This window comes from Rhinolophus sinicus, linkage group LG06, assembly GCF_036562045.2.
Source record: "Rhinolophus sinicus isolate RSC01 linkage group LG06, ASM3656204v1, whole genome shotgun sequence".
Taxonomy (NCBI): domain Eukaryota; kingdom Metazoa; phylum Chordata; class Mammalia; order Chiroptera; family Rhinolophidae; genus Rhinolophus; species Rhinolophus sinicus.
Window position 1 is genome coordinate 32,343,497 of NC_133756.1, and position 21,308 is coordinate 32,364,804.

The following is a 21,308-nucleotide window of genomic DNA, read 5'->3' on the forward strand; positions in this document are numbered from 1 at the left end:
GGGAAAGAGAATGATGCTTATTGAGACTGAAAACTAGGGTGTGGAAGGGGTAGGGCTTTGGAGTAATTGATTTCATTGCATTAAAAAAAAAATGCCATGATGGAATGCTTGTTAGCTGTTGGGCTGGGGGTACTAAGTTAAATAAGATGGAAATTGAGATGACAATCTTGTTGAGAATGAACCTGGAAATATTGCTTCAGACCTAGCAGCAGCCATAATTCTGGGAGTTCTACTGTGGTAGTTCTTGGTGTCCATCTCAAGTCAGTTATACTTTTAGTAATTCCAAATTCTTGGTCTTCCCATCAAAGAGAACTTGCATCTGAAATATAAAATTAACCAAATAATTTAATTTATAATATCTCTTCAACAAACTCTCTCTAGAATGTGTAGTTCTAAAGTACATCTAATGCCCACATATTGTATGGGTTGAATTGTGTCCCTCTAAAATTCATATATTGGAGCCCTAACCCCGAGTACCTCAGACTGTGACTGTAATTGGAGCTAGGGCCTTTAAAAGGTTGATTAATTTAAAACAGGCCACTGGAGTGAGCCCTAATCCAATCTGACTGGTGTCCTTATAAGAAGAGGACATTGAACACACACAGAGATACCAGGGGCAGGCATGCACAGGAGAAGGACCCTGTGAGGACATAACTAGAAGACAGCTACCTGTAAGCCAAGGAGAGAGATCTCAGGAAAAATGGACCCTGCCCACACCTTGGATTTCCAGCCTCCAGAACCATGAGAAAATAAATTTCTGTTGTTGAAGCAACCCGGTCTGTGGCATTTTGTTACAGCAGCTCTTGTAAACTCGTACACATATGATCTGGCCAGATGTGTACATGCATTTATTTTAAAATATACTCTTGTTTTTCCTGTGTTAAAAAGTCTGTACTTCATCCTGTAGAAATCAGGAACCGTGTAGAGTTTTTGAGCAGAGCAGTGACAAGATCAGATCTGTGTTCTAGAAAGAGAACTCTGATGTCAACAGGATGAATTGAAAAGAGGCTAGAAATCTCGTGAGGAGGCTGCTGTCCACAAGTGGAGGCACTAATCCTCTGCCTACAGTTCCAGAAACATCTAGAGCATAATGCTGAGGGCAGGAGTGAATAAGTGAGTGTACTATGGGGAAACGTGCTTTGCATTATTTCACCCATAGGCCTTACTTTTCAACTTCCATCACTGGCCAGACTAGCCTGCGTGGCAGAGGATTCCAGGGGAAGCTGTCTTTACTTGTCCGTGAGATCCCTAAAATTAATGTTGGATGCCAGTCTCTTATAAAAAGCTGGTGCATTTCTTTGTCAAATGTTTGCTGTTTTTTACTTGGTGACTCACCAGGTGAGATAACGGCTCGTTGCCTAAAAATAATTACTTCCTTAGTGGGTAGTTAAGAGATTTTATACATCCAGCATGGAGGCAAAATAAATAGTTTTGGGCTGGAAATCAAGACATCGAGGATACATACAATGGAATACTATTCAGCTTTTAAAAAGAAGGAAATCCTGTAATATGTGACAACATGGATGAATCATGAGGATGTTATGCTAAGTGAAATCAGTCCATTACAGAAAGACAAATACTGCATGATTCCATTTATATGGGAGATCTCAAATAGTCAAATCCATAGCATCAATGAGTAGCATGATGGTTGCCAGGGGCAGGGGGAGAGGTGAGTAAGATGTTGCTAATTAACAAGCATAAAGTTTCAGGTAAGCAGGACGAATAAGTTCCAGAGATCTGCTGTGTCTATAGTCACCAGTGATATATTGTCCCCTTAGATCTCATGTGAAGTGTTCTCACCACAATAAAATTATTATTATTATTATTTTTTTTTTAAAAGACATCAGGGTTCAAACTCAGTGTTCAAAGACTGGTGATTTGATATTGCTCAGAGCTTTCTACTCATCTGGGCATTGATTTGCTCATCTATAAAATGAAGAGAGGAAGAAAACTAACAATATTTCAGTTCTCTTATATCCAAGACCCTTGTTATCCTAGTTAGTACTCAGAATAAGTCTGTGAAATATTACTCTTCTCTTCTGACAGATGAGGAAAGCTTAGGTTGTCCAAGGAGGCAGGATTCAGACTTAGCTCCAAAGCCCCAAAGTCCATGATTTCTAAGGCTCCTTCCCATTGCAAAATGTTTGAAACATTTAGGCTGAATCAACACTAACGACTAAATCAAGCTACAATAGTAAAAAAAAAAAAAAAAATAGATTTTCCAGTGATTACTAAGTGGGTATGGAAGAACTACTTACCCTGCAAGGAAATATGGTTTCTCACTTGAAGAGAATGTAGCAGGCAAAGGGAGGCCAACAATAAATTTTTGAGCAGCAAATGGCATTTTCTTAGGTTGAAACTGTAGGAGCCTGGAATTTGGCAAGTGCTCTAGGCGTTGTGAAAAATAAATGCTCTGAATCTCTAATGGCTTCAGGAGAGGAACAGGCATGTTAAATCTAGGTTAAGGGGCATCTTTCAATGTTGTTGCTAAAAGATTCTCCTCCTAGACTAACTGGAAGCAAATAAGAGTAACCCAGGTCCCCCAATTCCAAGTCTATTGTGCTTTCATTGTCCTCAAGTAGCTTCTGCTCTGGTTGAGAAAGCATATGTAAGTCATATCTGGTCTTTGTTCATTGACTCAGCAAGCACTTATTGCACACGTTCTATGTGTCAGTCCAGAGCTATATGGACATAAAAACAAGGTAGCCGTTATGGGTTGGATTGTGTCCCCCCAAATTCATATGTTGAAAGCCTAACCCCTAGTACCTCAGAATGTAACCGTATTTGGAGATAGGGTCTTTAAAGAGGTAATTAAATTAAAATGGGGTCCTTGGGGTATGCCCTAATCCAATATGACTGGGGTCCTTCTACAAAGAAGAAATTAGGACCCAGACATAATAAACAGAGGGACGACCATGTGAAGACACAAGAGGTGGCCATTTGCAAGCCAAGGTGAGAAGCCTCAGAAGAAACCAGCTCTACTGACACCTTGATCTTGGATTTCCATCCTCCAGAATTTTGAGAAAGTAAATTTCTGTAGTTTAACCCACTCAGTATTTTGTTATGGCATCCTTAGCAGATTAATACAGTTCCCCTGCTTTGCCAGAATTTCCACCTTGTTGGGTGAGACGAAGAAGGCAGCAAGCAACAGAGAGAAACCCAGGGAACCATGGGTACCCCGCAGGGTCCTGAAGCGTGAGTAGGAGTGAGCAGGAATCAGCATGAGCGGAGGCAGAGACACAGAGGCATGGAGATAAGAAAGAACACGACACCTGCAGGGAACGGCATGCTGTTTGAAATGCAATGATGGGAGAAAGTTTAAGTGCTATTTGTATGGTTCTGACACAAACACATTAGGAGTTCAGAGAAAGGAGATATTATTAATGACAATAGTGATATTATCTTATATTTTTACAGCCCTTTACAGTCTGACAAAACACTTTCTCCTAGCTTATCTCTCAGTGTCAACAACAGAATTGAACCATTTCATGTACAAGGCAAATGAGGGTCGAGAGGCTAAATAACTTGGCCACAGCTTTACAGGAAGTTGGTGGCAGAGTAGTCTAAAGCTCAGGGTCTTTTCTTCCTAATTCCAAGTGGGATGGAGTGTCACAGGGCCCTTTGCCAAACACAGCTGTTTCCTTGCCTCTGCCTGTGTTCATGGAGTTGCACAAGGGGCAGCCTGGGGACAGGAGTGATTCAGGTGTGGTCAGTCCTACCAGACAGAAAGGAGCCAGAGGAGTAGCGAACAGACCGGTAACTAGCCCACAACATCCTAAACACACCACCTCCTGGAGCGGCGAAAAGAGCTCTGGCCTCTGCACGAGTGCTTATCTTCTCATTCATTCTATCCCTGATTAAAGGGTGTTTACGGTCGCTTTATCTGTCAAAGGGAGACAGAGTAATACTACCACCGCCCAAGCACTCCTGCCCTCCTATCTCTCAGGCAGAACATTTCATAACTCTAGGAATGGACATTGGGCCCCACCCTCAGGTTGTGCAACATCAAAGGGGTATCCCCTCAGGGTTGATGTGACAGAAAGATGAAAAAATAACTTTTAAAAAAGGCAAGGTGTTTTCAGCAAAGGAAACCTTAAGCAAAACAAAAAGACATCCTGCTAAATGGAAGAAAATATTCGGCAGTGATATAGCTGATAACCACTTAATATCCAAAATTTATAAAGAACTCATACAACTCAACATCAAAAAAACAAATAACCCAATTAAAAAATGGGCAGAGGACCTGAATTGACATTTCTCCAAAGAGGACATTCAAATGGCCAGCAGGCATATGAAAAGATGCCCAGCATCACCAATCATCAGAGAAATGCAAATTAAAACCACAATGAGATACCACTTCACATCTGTCAGAATTGCTATCATCAATAAATCAAAAAACAGCAAGAGTTGGTGAGGATGTAGAGAAAAAGGAATGCTTGTGCACTTTTGGTGGGATTGCAAATTGGTGCAGCCACTATGGAAAACAGTATGGAGGTTCCTCAAAAAATTAAAAATAGAACTAGCATATGACCCCGCAATTCCACTTCTGGGTATTTATCCAAAGAAATCCAAAACACTAATTTGAAAAGATATATGCATCCCTATGTTTACTGTAGTGCTATTCACAATAACCAAGATATGGAAGCATCTGAAATGCCCGTCAATAGATGATTGGATAAAGAAATGTGGTACATACATGCAATGAATATTACTCTGCCATAAAAAAGAATGAAATCTTACCATTTGCAACAACATGTATGGACCTAGAGTATTATGCTAAGTGATATAAGTAGACTGAGAAAGACAAATACCATATGATCTCACTTATATGTGGAATCTAAAGAACAAAATAAACAAAGAAACAGAAACAGACTCATAGATACAGAGAACAAACTGATGGTTACTAGATGGAAGGAAGGTTGAGGGGCTGGGTAAAAAAGGTAAAGAGATTACAAAGCACAAATTGATAGTTACAAAACAGTCATGGGGATGTAAAGTACAGTATGGGGAATACTGTCAATAATGTAAAAATTACCGTGTTTCCCTGAAAATAAGACCTACCCTGAAAATAAACCCCAGTTAAGATCATCAGCCAGATGGACACATATAGTACGTTATGACGATGTTCCAGAAGAAGATGACATGACTGTATTTGAATAAATGTAGATTGTTGTACATGAAAAAAATAAGATATCCCCTGAAAACATGCCCTAATGCGTCTTTTGGAGCAAAAATTAATATAAGACTCGGTCTTATTTTGGGGGAAATATGGTATAAAACCCGGTTTTATTTTCAGGGAAACATGGTATGAATAGTTTCAGGTGGTAGTGTACTAGACTTATCGGGGAGATCACTTCATAAATTATATAAATGTCTACCCGCTATGCTATACACCTGAAACTAATATAAAATAATATTGAATGTCAACTATAATTGAAAAAACAAATAGTCAAGGGGATGCATAGCATAGGGAATATAGTCAATAATACTGAAATAACTATGTACGGTGTCAGATGAGTAATAAACTCATCACTTTGTGAGGTATATAAATGTCTAATCAGTATGTTGTTTTTGTACGTCTGAAACTAGTGTTGTATGTCAACGGTAATTGAAAAATACATTTTTTTTTAATTAAAAAAATGCAAGGTGTTTTACAAATGCAAAACAGTCCTTTTATCTGTCTGGGGTGAATTGTGTTTAGGACATGGGGAAGGCAGAGAGGAAAAGGTTCCGGCAGTCCTTTCTCCCTCACTCCTCTCCTGTATCCCTGTAGCAGATTCTGTACGTGTCTGCCCGTATCTCTTGGCCTTAGCGGCTCCCCTGGTTTTGGACGTGAATATCAACAGCCAGTGCGTAGGTCTCTTTGCCAGAGGACATTCTCTAGACGCCAGTGACCACTATGCTCTCACCTGCTGCGGGCTGGAACTACCATGGAGTTAATGCCCCCTGGAAACTGCTCTCAACCACTGTCTACTGAGTTTGGTGGACAAGTAAGTACCCCAGCTCCTTCTCTTGTGAGGTGACTGCACTGGCACCTAGAATCCTCCAGGCTGATTAAGCTCTGCTTGTCTATAGTAGTGACTTGCTTAATAGCCCAACTTTTATTTGTATCTGTTACTTCCCTAACTCACCTCTCCACTCCTCTACCAGTGTTTCCTGGAGTCACCTCCCAAATAGACGATTTGCACTCCCATCCTTGTCTCATGGTTTGCTTCCACTAGTTTGGAGAAACCCAAATTAGGGCAACCCTCTCTGTCCGATGAGCTTTTTTTTTTTTTTTTTTTCACTGTTTTGGACGTTGTGAAAAGGGCTGCAGAGGAGAAAGGAGAGAGACACATAAATGTAGTTCGTTCGTTCATTCATTCATTCATTCATTCATTCTTCACTCAGCACATACTTAGGCCAAAGACCATGCTGGGCACCAGCTAGAAGTCTCACCTCCTAGGGCTGTGAGGAACCGCCCACACTCAAATCCTAGCTCCGCCCCCTAGCCAGCACTACCTGGATTGGAGGTGGAAGGGAGGGATTGTCATGAGAGGAGGCTTCATGTGAAGGAGGTGGGGCCTCAGAAAGGGGAGGAGGAGGAGAAGACAGTTCTGGGCGTATGTGGGAGGGGAACAACAAGAGTAAATAAAAGCAGTAGGTGGGAATGAAATGCACTTATGAAAGGGACAAAGGCGTTGGGTGCATACATATGTGTCATCGCGGTGAGCACTGGACTCTTGGGGCCATCAACTGTCAGAGCTGAAAAGGGCCTGAGAGGTGACAGGCAGATCTCCTTCATGTTACTCCTGAGGAAACTGACAACCAGAGAAAAGACAAAGTGGTTTCCATGACCCTTGATGCTGCGAGTGCTTCTTCTCTTGAGGGAAATGAGGCTAGATCAAAGTTTCTTAACCTTTTGGTCATTATTACCCAGGAATCTTTTAAGACATTTTCCCTAATGACCCCCCTCTAATGAAATCCTAATATCACAGATATTTTGTATATCTGTTATGTGCTATACATCCGTTTATGTGCTATATACATAAAATGAGTAAGATTGTTTTTGAACTCCAAGAACCACTATTTGCCCCTTGGGGGCGATATTGCCCTTGTTGAGAATGAATGGGACAGAGACCAAATGTGGCCAGGTTACGGAGGCCTTGAAATTCAGGCAGAGAAGCTGAACTTGTTACCTTAAGCAATAGGGAGCCATAGTAGGTTCTTGAGCAGAAGGATGCAGTGAGGAAAGAGGTGAAGTGCCTATCCCATATAATAGTACCCATCAAACACTATGTGCCAGCTACACTGCCAGCACTGTCAATATCATTAAGAAAAAGGCCACAGCCCTCTTCATGCCTTTACAGGCTAAGGAGAGACAGGAAATGATAAATATATGTACAAATAATTATTTATTATCATTGTAATAAATACTTCAACCAGCTTTATTTTCTGTTTTGTTTAACCAACATTTATATAGTGTTTGTTGTGTTCCAGATGCTATGTTAAGCGCTATACAAATATTAGCTCCTTTAAGACAGATATGGTTAATTATTACCCATTTTGCAGATGGGGAAATTGAGGCATACCTAAAGGCATAAGGCTTGTAATGGTGGAGCGGAGATTCAAATCCAGGCAGTCTGCCTTCAGAATCAGTGCTCTAAACCACTACACTACATGCATTGAAAAATGGAACCTATTTGTGCAAGGGGTTACCATAATTCATTTTGCACCCAGTTTGGGATGCCAAATAGATTCATGGACTTCTAGCAATAACTCAAAAGGAGTCAAGGGCTGCAAGTCAAAAACTGGTGAACTAGAATTTTTTTTAAATATCTGTTTGACTCTAAAGTTAATATTTCCAATAGAATTTTTAAAGAGGCATAGGAGTTATGGCTCGCTTAACTTTAGGTCATGTAACCGGAGTAAGTTAGCTGAGCCCAGGCTCCCTGCTCAGCAAAGAGCAGAAGAGGCACCCACCTTGGTGCTATAAGCACAAGAAATGTAACACAGGGTCTGTAACTAAGTCACATGTATGAGTCTCCAGTGAAGAACGTATGTGCCCCTGGACTTGAAACTGGAGAGGCAGTGAAACCAAAAACATATGCTCACGCTTTACTATTCAGCCACCTCTGAACTTTTCCTTCCTCACCCTTTCGCCTGTTACCAATGAATGAGATAAATTTTTTAAAAAACAATTTTTGCTTACACAGGACTCATATACCTGCCATAATCTGTAATTTTTCCCTTGGAGGTCTTATACTACTGCTCTAGAAGGGAGTTCAAGATACCAGTTCAAGGACAATGAACTAAACACAGAAGAAATCCCTCTTTAAACATACGTTTTCTTGTTGCTGTCCTGTGTGTATAATTATTGAACATCTACCACATGCCATGCTTGGGACTAAGTGCTGGAAAGGCAGAGACCAACAAGTCGTAGCTCTTGTCCTTTAGGAACTCATAGATGAGCAGGGGAGACAGATATGGACAGAAATCATTGCAATGCAGGGGATATATTAACATATATACACCACATGCTCAGTGATATTTTTAGCCTGCAGACTATTGCACACTCTGTTCCCTAGGCTGCGAATGTGTTTTTGTGGCATTTTGGCAGCCTGGTTCCTGTGGGATAGCACAGAGAGCAAGAGTCCTGAACCTAGTAGAGAAACATCAGGGAAGGCTCCCTGGAGGAGGAATGTGTAGGCTGAGACTTAAAAGGATTAGCATTCACCTTGGATGTCGGTGTCTTTGGTTAGTCTTCCTGACCCCATTGGCTGAGTGGTGTGTGCCTCTTTCTGCTCCCTAGCCTCTTAGGAAAAAGTAAATATTTGTGATTGCTGAATAAATAGCACTCATCAATATCTTGTCATTGTCTATAATTAGCTCCCTTCTCCACAAGACTGAGAGCTCTCGGGGAGAAAGGGGTGTATAGGGTTTATCGTTTATCTTCATCAGTAAAGGAGAGTGTCTTGCCAAGATAAGCCCTCAATTAGTGTTTGCAGAGGATGGATGAAGGAATGGCTAGATGAAGACATGGATGGATGATGGATGGATGGATGGATGGATGGATGGATGGATGGGTGGTTGGGTCACCGAGAGCAGAGAAGAAAGTAAATAAGGCATGGATGGATGGATGGATGGATTGATGGATGGATGGATGGATGGATGGATGAGTGGATGGATGGATGGATGAGTGGTTGGGTCACCAGGAGCAGAGAAGAAAGTAAATAAGGCATGGATTGATGGATGGATGGATGGATGGATGGATGGATGGATGGATGGATGGATGGATGGATGGATGGATGGGTGGTTGGGTCACCAGGAGCAGAGAAGAAAGTAAATAAGGCATGGATGGATGGATGGATGGATGATGGATGGATGGATGGATGGATGGATGGATGGATGAGTGGTTGGGTCACCAGGAGCAGAGAAGAAAGTAAATAAGGCATGGATTGATGGATGGATGGATGGATGGATGGATGGATGGATGGATGGATGGATGGATGATGGATGGATGGATGAGTGGTTGGGTCACCGGGAGCAGAGAAGAAAGTAAATAAGGCATGGATGGATGGATGGATGGATGGATGGATGGATGGATGGATGGATGAGTGGTTGGGTGCCTGGGAGCAGAGAAGAAAGTAAATAACAGTGCCCGAATGGAGGTAAGTGGACAAGCTGGATAGGAGGATCATGACACTTTCATAGAGGTGATGACTTTGAGTTGAGCCCTAAAGAATAATCTAGTGCAGTGTTTTTGAAGTTGTAGTACACTCACAAATCACCTGGGGAGCTAATTCAGTAGGTCTGGGGTGGAGCAGCACATCCTGCCTTCCTCACAAGCTCCAGGTGGTACCGCTGCCCCTGGCTCGCAGACTGAACTCCCAGTACCAACGATAGTTGGGGAGTATGAGCATAGGGAGATGGTGTAAACAGCTGGCCTGTTGGGGACCATGATGGCTCAACCCTAGTGCACACAGGGATCTCAGTGACACAGGCTGAGGAGGAAGATGAAGGGAGACGGCATGGCACAGGCTGGCAGACACGTAGGACTGTCTCTGAGGGTATGGGAAACTCGGGCTTTCATGGAGCCTGACGGAGGCCCGAAGCAATGAACATGGCACCCGAAGCTGAGATGAGTAAAGGCCGGAAGAGAAGAAAACTAACGTTTCTTAAATATCTATATGTCTCTATCTATAGCCTAAGCTATATTCATACCCGTGTCTATCACACTTGTTTTGTCCTAATAACAGCCCTGAGGAGATTTAGAAAATGGAGATTCTTCTCTTTCCTCCTTTCCTCCCTCCCTCCATCCTTCTCTTCCTTCTTTCTTTCTTTCCTTCCTTCCTTCCTTCCTTCCTTCCTTCCTTCCTTCCTTCCTTCCTTCTTTGCTTCCAACCTTCCTTCCTCTCCCTCTCCTCCCCTCTCTCCCGTTCTCCCACTCTCTCTCTCTCCTCTTTGCTTTTTTACTTTGTTTTACTGCTCTTTCTTTGCTTGTTTTTAAGTTGCTTAGTTCGCTACGGCATCATTCTCTGAATGAGCTGTAGGCTGCAAATTCAATCCCTATTGAAAGTTACATAGAAGAACACTCCTCTGTTGTCTTAATTTATGCCATTGATCACAGAGAAAGAAGCATAAATCTACACACTGTTCTTGAAAATAAGTAAAATATTTTGAACTCAACATTTTAAAAAAGAAAATGAAGATTCAGAAAGCATACGTTACTTGTCCCGGGACTCACAACTAGTGACAGAATTGCGATTCCAGCAAGGGCTAAGTAGGTCTGAGGACCCGGATAAATAGAGGGAGAGTCAGAGAAGAGCTCTCAGCCCAGTGGGGAATTCAAGTGTAAGTGAGACATTCGGTGCCTCCTGCAGTTGCAGAGACTGAGTCAGCCGATCAGCATTCTGGAAAACTGGAATCGGAGCTTGGGGTAGAGTGGGGGCCCAGGGCTCCTAGCAGATTCAGGGAGCAGTCCGATCCCAGATTCCCAGACTCCAGCAAAGCAAGGGCTGGGATTAGAGGAGCCACTTCTGTCCAGATGGCGAGAGGACTCCATGGTGAAACCAACAGGAGAAGCAGCCTCCCGTGATGGAGTGTGAAAAGGCCTGGTGAAGATGAGGGAGAGGGAGTGGAGGGATATTTTATTAACTGGCAATCACAGGATAGGAGAATCTAGAAATGAAGAAAGCCTTACTTAAATGTTAAGATTTCCTGTCTCTTGCCATAATAAAAATAAGAGCATACCCTTCTTGAGGCATACATAGATTCTCTTTGAGCTACTCAATGCAAAGGCTCTCCCCACCCTCATCCATTCGTTGAATGTTAAATAGAGACTACCTGTGTAAGCTCCAAGGAATGCAACGTTCAACTAAGAAAAATCTAAAATCAAATGTTTGCTTTAGGAACGGAATTGATTCACTTAATTTGTAAGTAGCTCTGTGATCCCAACTCACTACACTACGACTCATTGAGTCCCTTTACCAGAAAAACTGGAGACATATTTTAAAAGTCTATATTTTAGGCACAGCTCTGTACAAACTAAGAATACGTGGGAACTCCCTCAGTAAACATAAAAATAAACTGTACTCTGTCAAAAGTTACAATGACGGTGTTTAGAGTTTGACCCAGGCACACGTGCTCCCCAGGTAGGAGAACAGACCTGAGACCTTAGGGATGCAGAGGCCAGGACACCAGCAGGATTGTCTACGCGGGTCAAGAAATCACAGAATTATGATGGGAATAGTGTTGGGAGAGTCATAGCGAACCAGGAGCTAAATCAGGGACCAAGTGTTGGGAGGTGACTGCAAAAAGGAGGGTGGTGGGCAGCATGGTCGGATCACATGAGATTCCCTGCTGGGGCTTGTAGGATCCTTGAGAAGTCCTTTCACTCCTTTCACTAAGATGTTTAAAATAGGGACCCGGTGACCAACAATTGGGATAGTTACATTTATTTTATTTAACAGGTGTGTAGTGTTTATGGGGAATCAGGTATTGTCCTGAAAGTACAAATATTAAGCCACTGACTCCTATGAGATAGATTTTATTGCTGTCCCCACTCTACAGATGAGGAAACTTAGACACACTGCTTTGGTTACTGCGCAAACCTTAAGAAACATGTTATTCAGGTGGGACACTGAAGCCCAAAGGAGTGGACATATTTGTTCAGAGCCAAAGAGAAGCAGGAGGGATTAGAACCCCTGTCTCCTGTGTCTCAGCTCACTGCTTTTTAAGGGCATCTTGTCTCTTGCTCAAATGTAAGATTTGAGAGACAAGAGGATCCTTTGTGCCTCCACTAGACTTTGCACATATCGTTTGTGCACTTACCCCACTGTTCTTCGAATACTTGTATTCTTGTCTTCCTGACTAGACTTGGAGCTGCTCGTGGGTAGCAGTCACGTCTTTCTCCTTTCATTATGGGCAGCAGCTCAGCATAGCACAGCTCCTGGCATATACTAGGCATTCTATGATGTTTATTGAATAAGTGAATGGATTAAATCCCCCCAAAAACTCACCTTAATTCTTTCTTGACTGCTGGTGCTTTGTTGCCTTGGATTTATCTTTCTGATGCTGTGGAAGCCTGGTCAGGAGGCATCACGATGTCACCCATCCTACCTGAGGGCTCTCTGAGCCATTAGTGTTTCATAATTGTAGGCTGTGTATCGCTTGTTCTGGGCTTCGCACATTGCTAGTGAGATGTAAGACTGAGTGGTCTTCTGCAGAGCAACCTTGATCTTCTTCTGTTTTTGCCAGTTGTTTTAGTGCCTAGGTCTTGTTTTCTTCATATAAGTACTTGGAGTTTCATATATTCTTCTTTGTCTCTGCTTTTCAGACTGAATGCAATGTCCTTAAGTGATTAAGCTGCACCTACATATAGTGTAAGGATCTAAGATAGAAATTTGTATTGAATAAATTAACAATTTGTCAAGCAGTTTTTTATGCATTAGTTTCCTTGCATCCATTATCTCATTTAATCCTCAGAACATTTTTGTGAAAGAGATATTATTCTTCCCATTTTACAGATGCTGAAAATGGAGGCTCAGAGGGGCTAAGTGATTGATCCAAAGTTACGCATCCAGTAAATGGTAAAGTTCAGACATACATGTATGTCGCCAAAGATTATGCTCTTTGCACTATACACATTGTCTTCAGAGGCAAAAAATTAAAACAAGCCTGTTTTACAAAAACAGTTTGGGGAAGACCTGCTTGGCTATGTGCCAGTGTTTTTCAGAAAGTCTTAGTGCCATTTGAGTGACAGCAAACTCTGGGTGGGTTTTCAGTGTTGAGGTGGGGGGGACTGCCGATAAAGCTAGCAGTGAGCTAGACTGCGTTAGCCAAATTTGAAAGCATCCAGAATGAGGCAAGAGTCTGGCTTTGTTTGGGGAACAAGACAGATATATTCTCTTCCATCACGGAGTTTACAATTGGGTAATGTTTTAGTTCTGGCCATGACAATTAAGTTGGGAAGTTGAGAAACAGGAAAGTGTATCGAGAAGTCAGACCAACATGGTGAGAAACAGGAAGGAACAGTTGAAAGAACTAAGAACAGATAACAGAGGTTTGATATGTTCTGATTAATATGGCTGAAAAGAAGACAGCCAGTATAAAACAACAAAAAAGAATTTTCTCATGCTTAGCAATGGACTGCCTCTAAAAATAGTGAGCCTTCCATTACAGGAGGTGTCCAAGCAGAGACTGTAATCACTTTTCAGGGGCATCATAAAGAGAGGCAGTATACCTTGGGCAAAGAGGGTGGAATCTGGAGGTTGATTGCCTGGTCATAATAATTTACTGCCTGTGTGACTTCAGAAAGTTACTTAGCCTGTTTCTTCATCTGAACTGGGAAAAGGAAGCCTTTACCTCCTACGAATGTTATGGTGATTATATCAAGTGGCAAAGCACATAGCTGATAGTGAGCTTTCAGAAAATGGTGTCAAATATTATTAGTATCAGTAGAGGTGGGAGTAGATGCTATTAAGTCCCTTCCAAGTACACAATTCTGTGGTGCCACATTTATCATAGAATTTGCTCCGAAGTGAAATTTTACAAAAATGGTTTCTGAATGTCCATGAATCCTATCCAAACACCCTGGCTGGGAGAGAGGGGGAGAAGAGGTAAAAGAAAGGAGCCCCCACTTGTGGGCTCTCAAGTGGCCCCAAAGCTACTGATGCAGTTTTTTTGTGAGGTAAAAGAGAGCAAAGTTGGATTCTTTTGGAGGATGTCACTTTCCTTGCTGAACGAATAGTTCTTCATGGTTGTTTGTTCTGACTTCCTTGTGCTCTTAATCTGGTAATGGTCACACGTGGTGCTTCTCTAGGACGTTTGCATTTTAGGGAGAAACACCTTCAAACCTGAAGGTGAGAGAGAGTGAGATTGAGAGAGAGAGAGAGAGAGAGAGAGAGAAGGAAGGAAGGGAGGGAGGAAGGGAGGAAGGGAGGAAAGAAGGGAGAGACGAAGGGAGGAAGGAAGGAAGGAAGGAAGGAAGGAAGGAAGGAAGGAAGGAAGGAAGAAAAGATTTCTAATGGTGAAAAGCAAGGCATGATCCAATGAACACGCTCCTGCTACGAACAGCAAGGGCCCCCAAGATCTTCCTGAATAAATAGGCTCTGCCTGTAGGAAATGTGATCTGATTTTTCCTCTTCCTTTGCCATGGAAAAATTCCACTCCCACCACTAGCAACTCCTTTGGCTAAGAGCCAAGAGACAATCAGGCTGCATTTTTCTTTTTCTCCTTCCCTAGAACACAGAGTGCTGATGGACCATTCCAGAGCTTGGGCTTCCACAGCCCACTGTGCTGTCAGTCAGCAGGCTGGTCAATTTAAGGAAAGAGTTATGCAGCCCAGTGAGAGAGTTTTAGTCTCCATTTTCCCCTTTCTTTCTCCAGGTGTGCTATCATAACAAGCTCACTAGGAGAGCCTGTAGGAGTCAAAGGGATTCTACTTGTGAGAATGGTGTTTAGACTTAAAGCAAGAGTTGAGGACTTTTACTGTTAAAGTGTGTGTGTGTGTGTGTGTGTGTGTGTGTATCTATATACACATACAACGTACATACGCGTATGTGTGTATATATGTATATATAGTCACATATTTAGAGATTTTTGTCATACTTTTTTGAAACAAGACTTATAAACTCATAAAAATAAGTTGCTTTTTTCACCTATATTTCATTCAAACCCCTTCAGGTAAATACATTTAGATTTAACTTATTTTATCCATAATATCCATAGTTTGTATACACCATATTTTATTTATATATTCCCCTATAACAAATATTCCAGTAGTTTCTAGTGTTTTTGTCTTTTGCCACTTCAAATAATAGTGCCTAAAAGAGTCATGGGTATAGGTTCCCATTTATTCATAATTTTAGTTTAGTAGAGCGATTTCCAAAAGTCAAATTTCTGTGTTCTCCTGAGGATTTTAGATATTGCCAGAGAGAAAGATTCAGTGCCTAGCAAAACACATAGCCCTTTGGCAGTAGCTTTTTCCTTTTTGTTTGGGAAAAAAGCCTGGAAAAATACTGTCCCTTTCTCTTCCTTCCCCACACCATTATTCTCCTGCAGTGGAACGGGCAAGGATAATATATCCTGTATAATTCAGCAAGGACTAAGAATCACCAGTTTTCTGGGTTATTAGAGGATACAAAAAAGGCCCAAATTAAACAACCACATATTCTTACTGTACTTTTGTTGCTTTTTCTTCCTTCATGAAAAGGCAGATAATACAGATGAAGAGGAAAAGAAAGATAGATTGTGCATTGCTTAGCTCTAATAGGCAAATAGTTAAATAATGGCACCTGAAAAACCATTGGCTTATTCCTCATTCAGGGTCTAAATATATCTTTCTTTTTGTAGATCAGAGGAAAGAGGGAGTGAGATGAATGAGATGAATCACAACAAAAGTCTTCTCTCAATATGATTTTCAAGTTTTCCTGTCCCAGACATTCATCACAGCTCAAGGCTGGAAGTGACCTTGGGACATCTGGTTTGTTCTCCTCATTATGTGTGGACTCATCTTGTTCCTACTTTCTGCATTCTTCCTAAGCACTGTTCTGTTTGGTTATTTTTTTCTTCCCTCCATACCTCTGAAAGAACATTTATTGAATGCTTTCTGTGTGTTAGACCAAAGCTAGGGTCTGAGGGTGAAGAGGTAAATCACAGACCCTGGCCTCAAAGAGCTTACACATGAGGGGAAGAGAAATCAGTGGACTTAAAATTCTAGGTGCAGGACAGAGATGTCTGCAATTACTCAGGCAACCCAGAACACAGAGGGGAAGCACCTAACATAGTGACAGCTGTGATTATGGACCATGAGAAGAGGCTAGTGAGATTAAGCTATGACTTCAAGATTGAATAGAATTTTGCCGGCACTGACTGTACAGAAGGTACAGTATATACAACAGACTGGAGATCAGTGAGAACATGATATATTAAACTTGTGATTGTAACTGATTTAGAGTAGCAGAAGTATAGGGTGCCTGTGTTGACTAATGGAATATGAGCTTGGAGAGGTAGGTAGGGACCAGATCTTGAAAAGCCAAATGTTCCTCACTAAAAAATTCGTGATTTATACTAATGGAAATGGGGAGACTCTTAATTATAGAAGTGACAAAATTGGATATGCACTTCATAAGATCTTTCCAGAGTCAGTGCAGAAAATAAGGTCAGGAAACATGAAAAAAGGTTTGCTAGGTTAAGGGAGGTTGGTTAAGAGAGAAATGAGCAGATTTGGAGGTAAGGTGGACCTATGATTAATTGTGTACAGGCTACAATAAAGAATTAAATATCAAGAATGAGACTCATAGTTCTGGTTCATATAAGGACACTGAATTTCAGTCTTGGATGAACATTGAACATAGAAACCTGAGGTTCACAGGTAGAAATCAATATAGAATTTGGGAATTTTAGGCATAGGAATTAATAACCTAGAGGAGAATGAAAAAAAATATAGGATCAGGAGTAAGAGACTGGACTCAGGGAGACCAGTGGGGAAGCTGGCAAGTCAATGAAAAAATGGCAGGTAATGGTGGAGGTGGGTCTGCATTAGGCAGTGACTTTGGGCATGGAAATAGTAGATAGTAGAGACTGGACCTGTGACTCTTCAAACATGGAGGGAAAGGAAGTGGGAGGAATCTCAGAGACATTTAGGTTTCTGGCTTAGGCAACTAGGTTGAGGGTACCTCTTACCAATTTAGATAGGGAATAGTATGCAAGAGTTTGCTTTAAGAAGGAAAATGATGAGCTCATTTTTAGACAGAATGACTTTGAAGTTCCTGGCATATATCCAAATAGAGGGACGCATAATTGTTAGATATATCAGTCCAGAGTTCAGAAAAGAAGTATGGATTAGAAATATAAACTTTGGTTTCATCAACCTGTGAGTGGTAGTTGAAGCCAAAATCATGACTGAGATCACTTAGCAAGTGAATACAGAGTAATAGAAAAGCAAGTCAGAGACAAAGCCATAGGAAAATACTACCCATGTTTAAGAATGAGGTGCCATTCGGGACACCATCGATGAACATGGAGGGTATTATGCTAAGTGAAATAAGTTAGACAGAGCCAGACAAAAAATATATGATATCACTTATATGTGGAATCTTTAAAAAAAGGGCGGGGGCTAATTTCCTAGAAACAAAGAATAGAATGGTGGTTGCGGGAGAGTAGGGGGTGGGGGGATGGGATGTGCAGGTCAAAGAGTACAAATTTTCAGTTACAAGAAGAATAAGTTCTGAGGAGCTTATTATACACAGCATGGTGACCTTTTAGTAATATGGGAATGTGTACTTGAAAGTTGCTCAGACTATAATAGATCTTAAGCATTCTCAGCATACACACAATGAAAGAGTTGCTCAGACTATAATAGATCTTAAGCATTCTCAGCATACACACAATGAAAGAGTTAACTATATGAGCTGATGGATATGTTAATTATCTTGATCTTGATAACCATTCTACAATGTGTATCAAATTATCACATTATGTACTTTATTATTTTTTTGAAAGTCACAGAGAGTTTATCTTTCTATAATTAGATTAGATGAAAAAGGAAGACCTCACCGGTAGCAGGAAGAAGCAAGAGTATTTTATGGTCAGGCTTTTGATGAGGTAGATATTCAGTTACTGTGCATTTCCATTGTTTTTTCATGGCAGAACAAATGGCAGAGACTTGGGAATGCACTTGCCTGAAGCTAGTCTTCATCGCAAAGAGGGCACCGTGCTCTTAGCCAGTCTCTTGTCCAAGGTTCCTGGTTTGGTTGGAAACGTCTTACTCTATACAACTTTTGTCAGCACAACTTGAGATATGATGAGTGATTTAGGCCTGAGGAACTTGGTGGCAAACATTGGAAGGACAAATAACCAATTGGTGGCATCAGGATAATTCTTTCTATACTTGATAAGATGATAAGGAAATCTGCAGGTTCTGATCTGGTGGGTTTTTTTTGTTGTTTTGTTTTTTGTTTTATCATAGGGGCATTGTAATAGCTATTTAGGGCCCAGGGAATGAATGTAACTTTCTTCCATGTTGGAAAAGAAGGAGCTGAATCTAAGTACTTGGTCAAGAGAAGCTCCTCCAACGTTGTACACTTTAAATATATACAATCACACTTGTCAATTATTCCCCAAGGAAGTTTTAAACAATTAGGTAGAGGTTGAGGCTCTCAAGAACAAAAGTGAAGTGGGATGGACAGAGAAAAAGCAGAAAAACTAGAGGAGAATGGCATGGTAGAAGAAAATAGCAAAAGGATTTTCAAGATGGAGGGAGAAATCAATAGTTGGTGACTGTTGTAGAGTCAAATAAGGTTAGTATTGAGAAATGCCCTTTGACTGGATTTAGGAAGTAGGAGTCCATTCTCCCTTCTCATTTGTCTCTTTACCTCAGGATCTTTGCACTTGCTGCCCTCCCTTCTTAAACTCCTCGTACCCACCCCCCTGCCCCCAGATGTTTGCATGTCTTACACCCTAACTTTGGACAGACCTCTGCCTCAAATGCCATCATTTCAAAGAGGCCTTCTTTGACCACTTTATTTTATATAGCACCCCTGTCTCACTCGAGCCCCTTAACCAATGAGTTTCTCATGATGGCATGTATTTCTGCTTGACATTAGGATATTTATTAGTTAGGAGTCTGTTACCCCTACTAGAATGGGAAGTCTGTAAGTATGGCTATTTTGTTTTATTTGTGGCTGTATTCCCAGTGCCTGGCATAAAGTAGGCCTTCGATAAATATAGCTGAAAAAGTGACTGAATGGTCATCTTGATAAGAGGTATTTCAGTGCGGTGGTTGGAGCAGAAGTCAGACTGCAATAGGCTAAGGCATGAATGGCAGATAAGAGGAGATATGGAGTGAAAACAATTCATTCTAGAAGGGAAGGAGAAAGAGCTTGGAAAGGAGAGAGGGCTCAATATCTGGGAGACTTGAGCGGAAATGTATAATCAGACTGGGAACCAGTAGAGAGGGAGAGGTGGAAAATACAAAAGAGGAGATAACTGAGAGGATGGGACTCAGATGAGACCCCCAAACAAGATGTTCCAGGAGCTTGATTTTGTAACTTACTCTAACATTGAAGAGGTGGATGCAGCAATGTGTCTAGAGCAGGCTGATGAGCATGCAATGGAACTAAAGAGTCTGTTTCTAGAGAGGACTCCCTAAAGCCTGGTGCCCATCTAACAGTGAAGAAAAATTTTTGTTGGTGGCCTTAAGGAAGATACAGAAGAATGTATTTTTTTTTTAAAGATTTTTTTTTTTTATTGGGGAAGGGGAACAGGTCCAGGACTTTTTTCCAAGTCAAGTTGTTGTCCTTTCAGTCTTTGTTGTGGAGGGCGCAGCTCAGCTCCAGGTCCAGTTGCCATTTTACTAGTTGCAGGGGGCGCAGCCCACCATCCCCTGTGGGAGTCGAGGAATCGAACTGGCAACCTTGTGGTTGAGAGCCCACTGGACCATGTGGGAATAGAACCGGCAGCCTTCGGAATTAGGAGCATGGAGCTCTAACTGCCTGCGCCACCGGGCCGGCCCTGAAGAATGTAATTTGAGAGACTATTTAGAAAAGTACAGTAAGACCGACACCGTAGACATTATAGAAGACAAGCAGAATGGAAGAAAGAGAATTTGCTTTTGTAGTTTTTGGTGATCATGATACAGTTAACAAAATTGTTCAGAAATGCTACACTATTAATGGACATAATTGCAAAGTGATAAAAAGCTCTTTATAAAATAGAAGTGCAGTCTGCTGGATCACAAACATCATGGAGGGGATCTGGCAATGTTTTGGGTCACAGAGGGAACTTCTGCCACAGTGGTAATTTCGCTGGAGTCAGCTATGGAGGTGATGGCAGCATGGAAAGTTATGAAGGACATAATGGCAGCTATAGTAGATTTGCAGGTGATGGTGGCAACTACAGTAGATACAGTTCTGGTTATGGTGGTGAAGGGGGGGATGGATCACAATGTGGAAACCAAGATGGAGGATATGGTGGTCATGATGCTGCAGGATATAATGGTTACAAAGAAGGAGAAAACTTTGGCAGTGGAACTATGGTGGTGGTGGGAATTATAAAGATTTTGAAAATTATAGTGGACAACAGCTATCAAGTAATAGACCAATAAAGGGGGCAGTCCCTATGGTGGTTATTATGAATCTGGTGGTAGATATGGTAGTAGAGGGTTCTAAAAACTCAGCAGGAAAGGGCTACAGTTCTTAGCAGGAGGGAGAAGAAGGAGTTGTCAGGAATGTTGCAGGTTACTTTGAGACAGTCATCTCACATACATTAGAGGAACTACAAAAATCTGCCACAAAAGAAGTGGAATGATGATCATCCATAGCTAGAAAAGTTACTGCAGCTGAAACAGGAAACCCTTCTTGCTCAACTGTCATAGCCACAGTTTGCAAAAAGTGCAGTTAGTGAGTAATGCAATGTAGTGTGAATTCGATGTACATTCCTGAAGTCTTTTATTGGTTGTCGCTTTTTCTTTTCCTTTTTTGGCACAATTTGTAAATTGTGGTAGGGGTGCCAAGGATAAAAAAGTAAGGGGTTTTTATTCTCACCCACCTCAAAAAAGGGGATGCAATGGTTTTAAAATGTCAATATTTATGACACCCAAGAAATTACAGCCTTTGCAATTACTTAAACCAATGATTTAAAAAAATTCTAGATGTCAACATAAATAGGTGAGCAACAATGTTTAAGGACCACAGGTATAGAGGAAGCAACTCAGGCTTTGGAGTAAGGAGGCTTAGATGCTATTTGTCAGTTGTGTGGCCTTGGGCAAGTTGATTTACCTCTCTCAGTTAGGTTTCCTCCTCTGTGTACGTTATCACTAAAATTGA

General features: G+C 41.5%; 1 pseudogene; it reads right to left on the bottom strand.

Moving 5' to 3' along the window:
- Positions 1-18,099: 18,099 nt before the first annotated feature.
- On the bottom strand, positions 18,100-18,504 carry LOC109447106 (gametocyte-specific factor 1; annotated as a pseudogene).
- Positions 18,505-21,308: the final 2,804 nt, after the last annotated feature.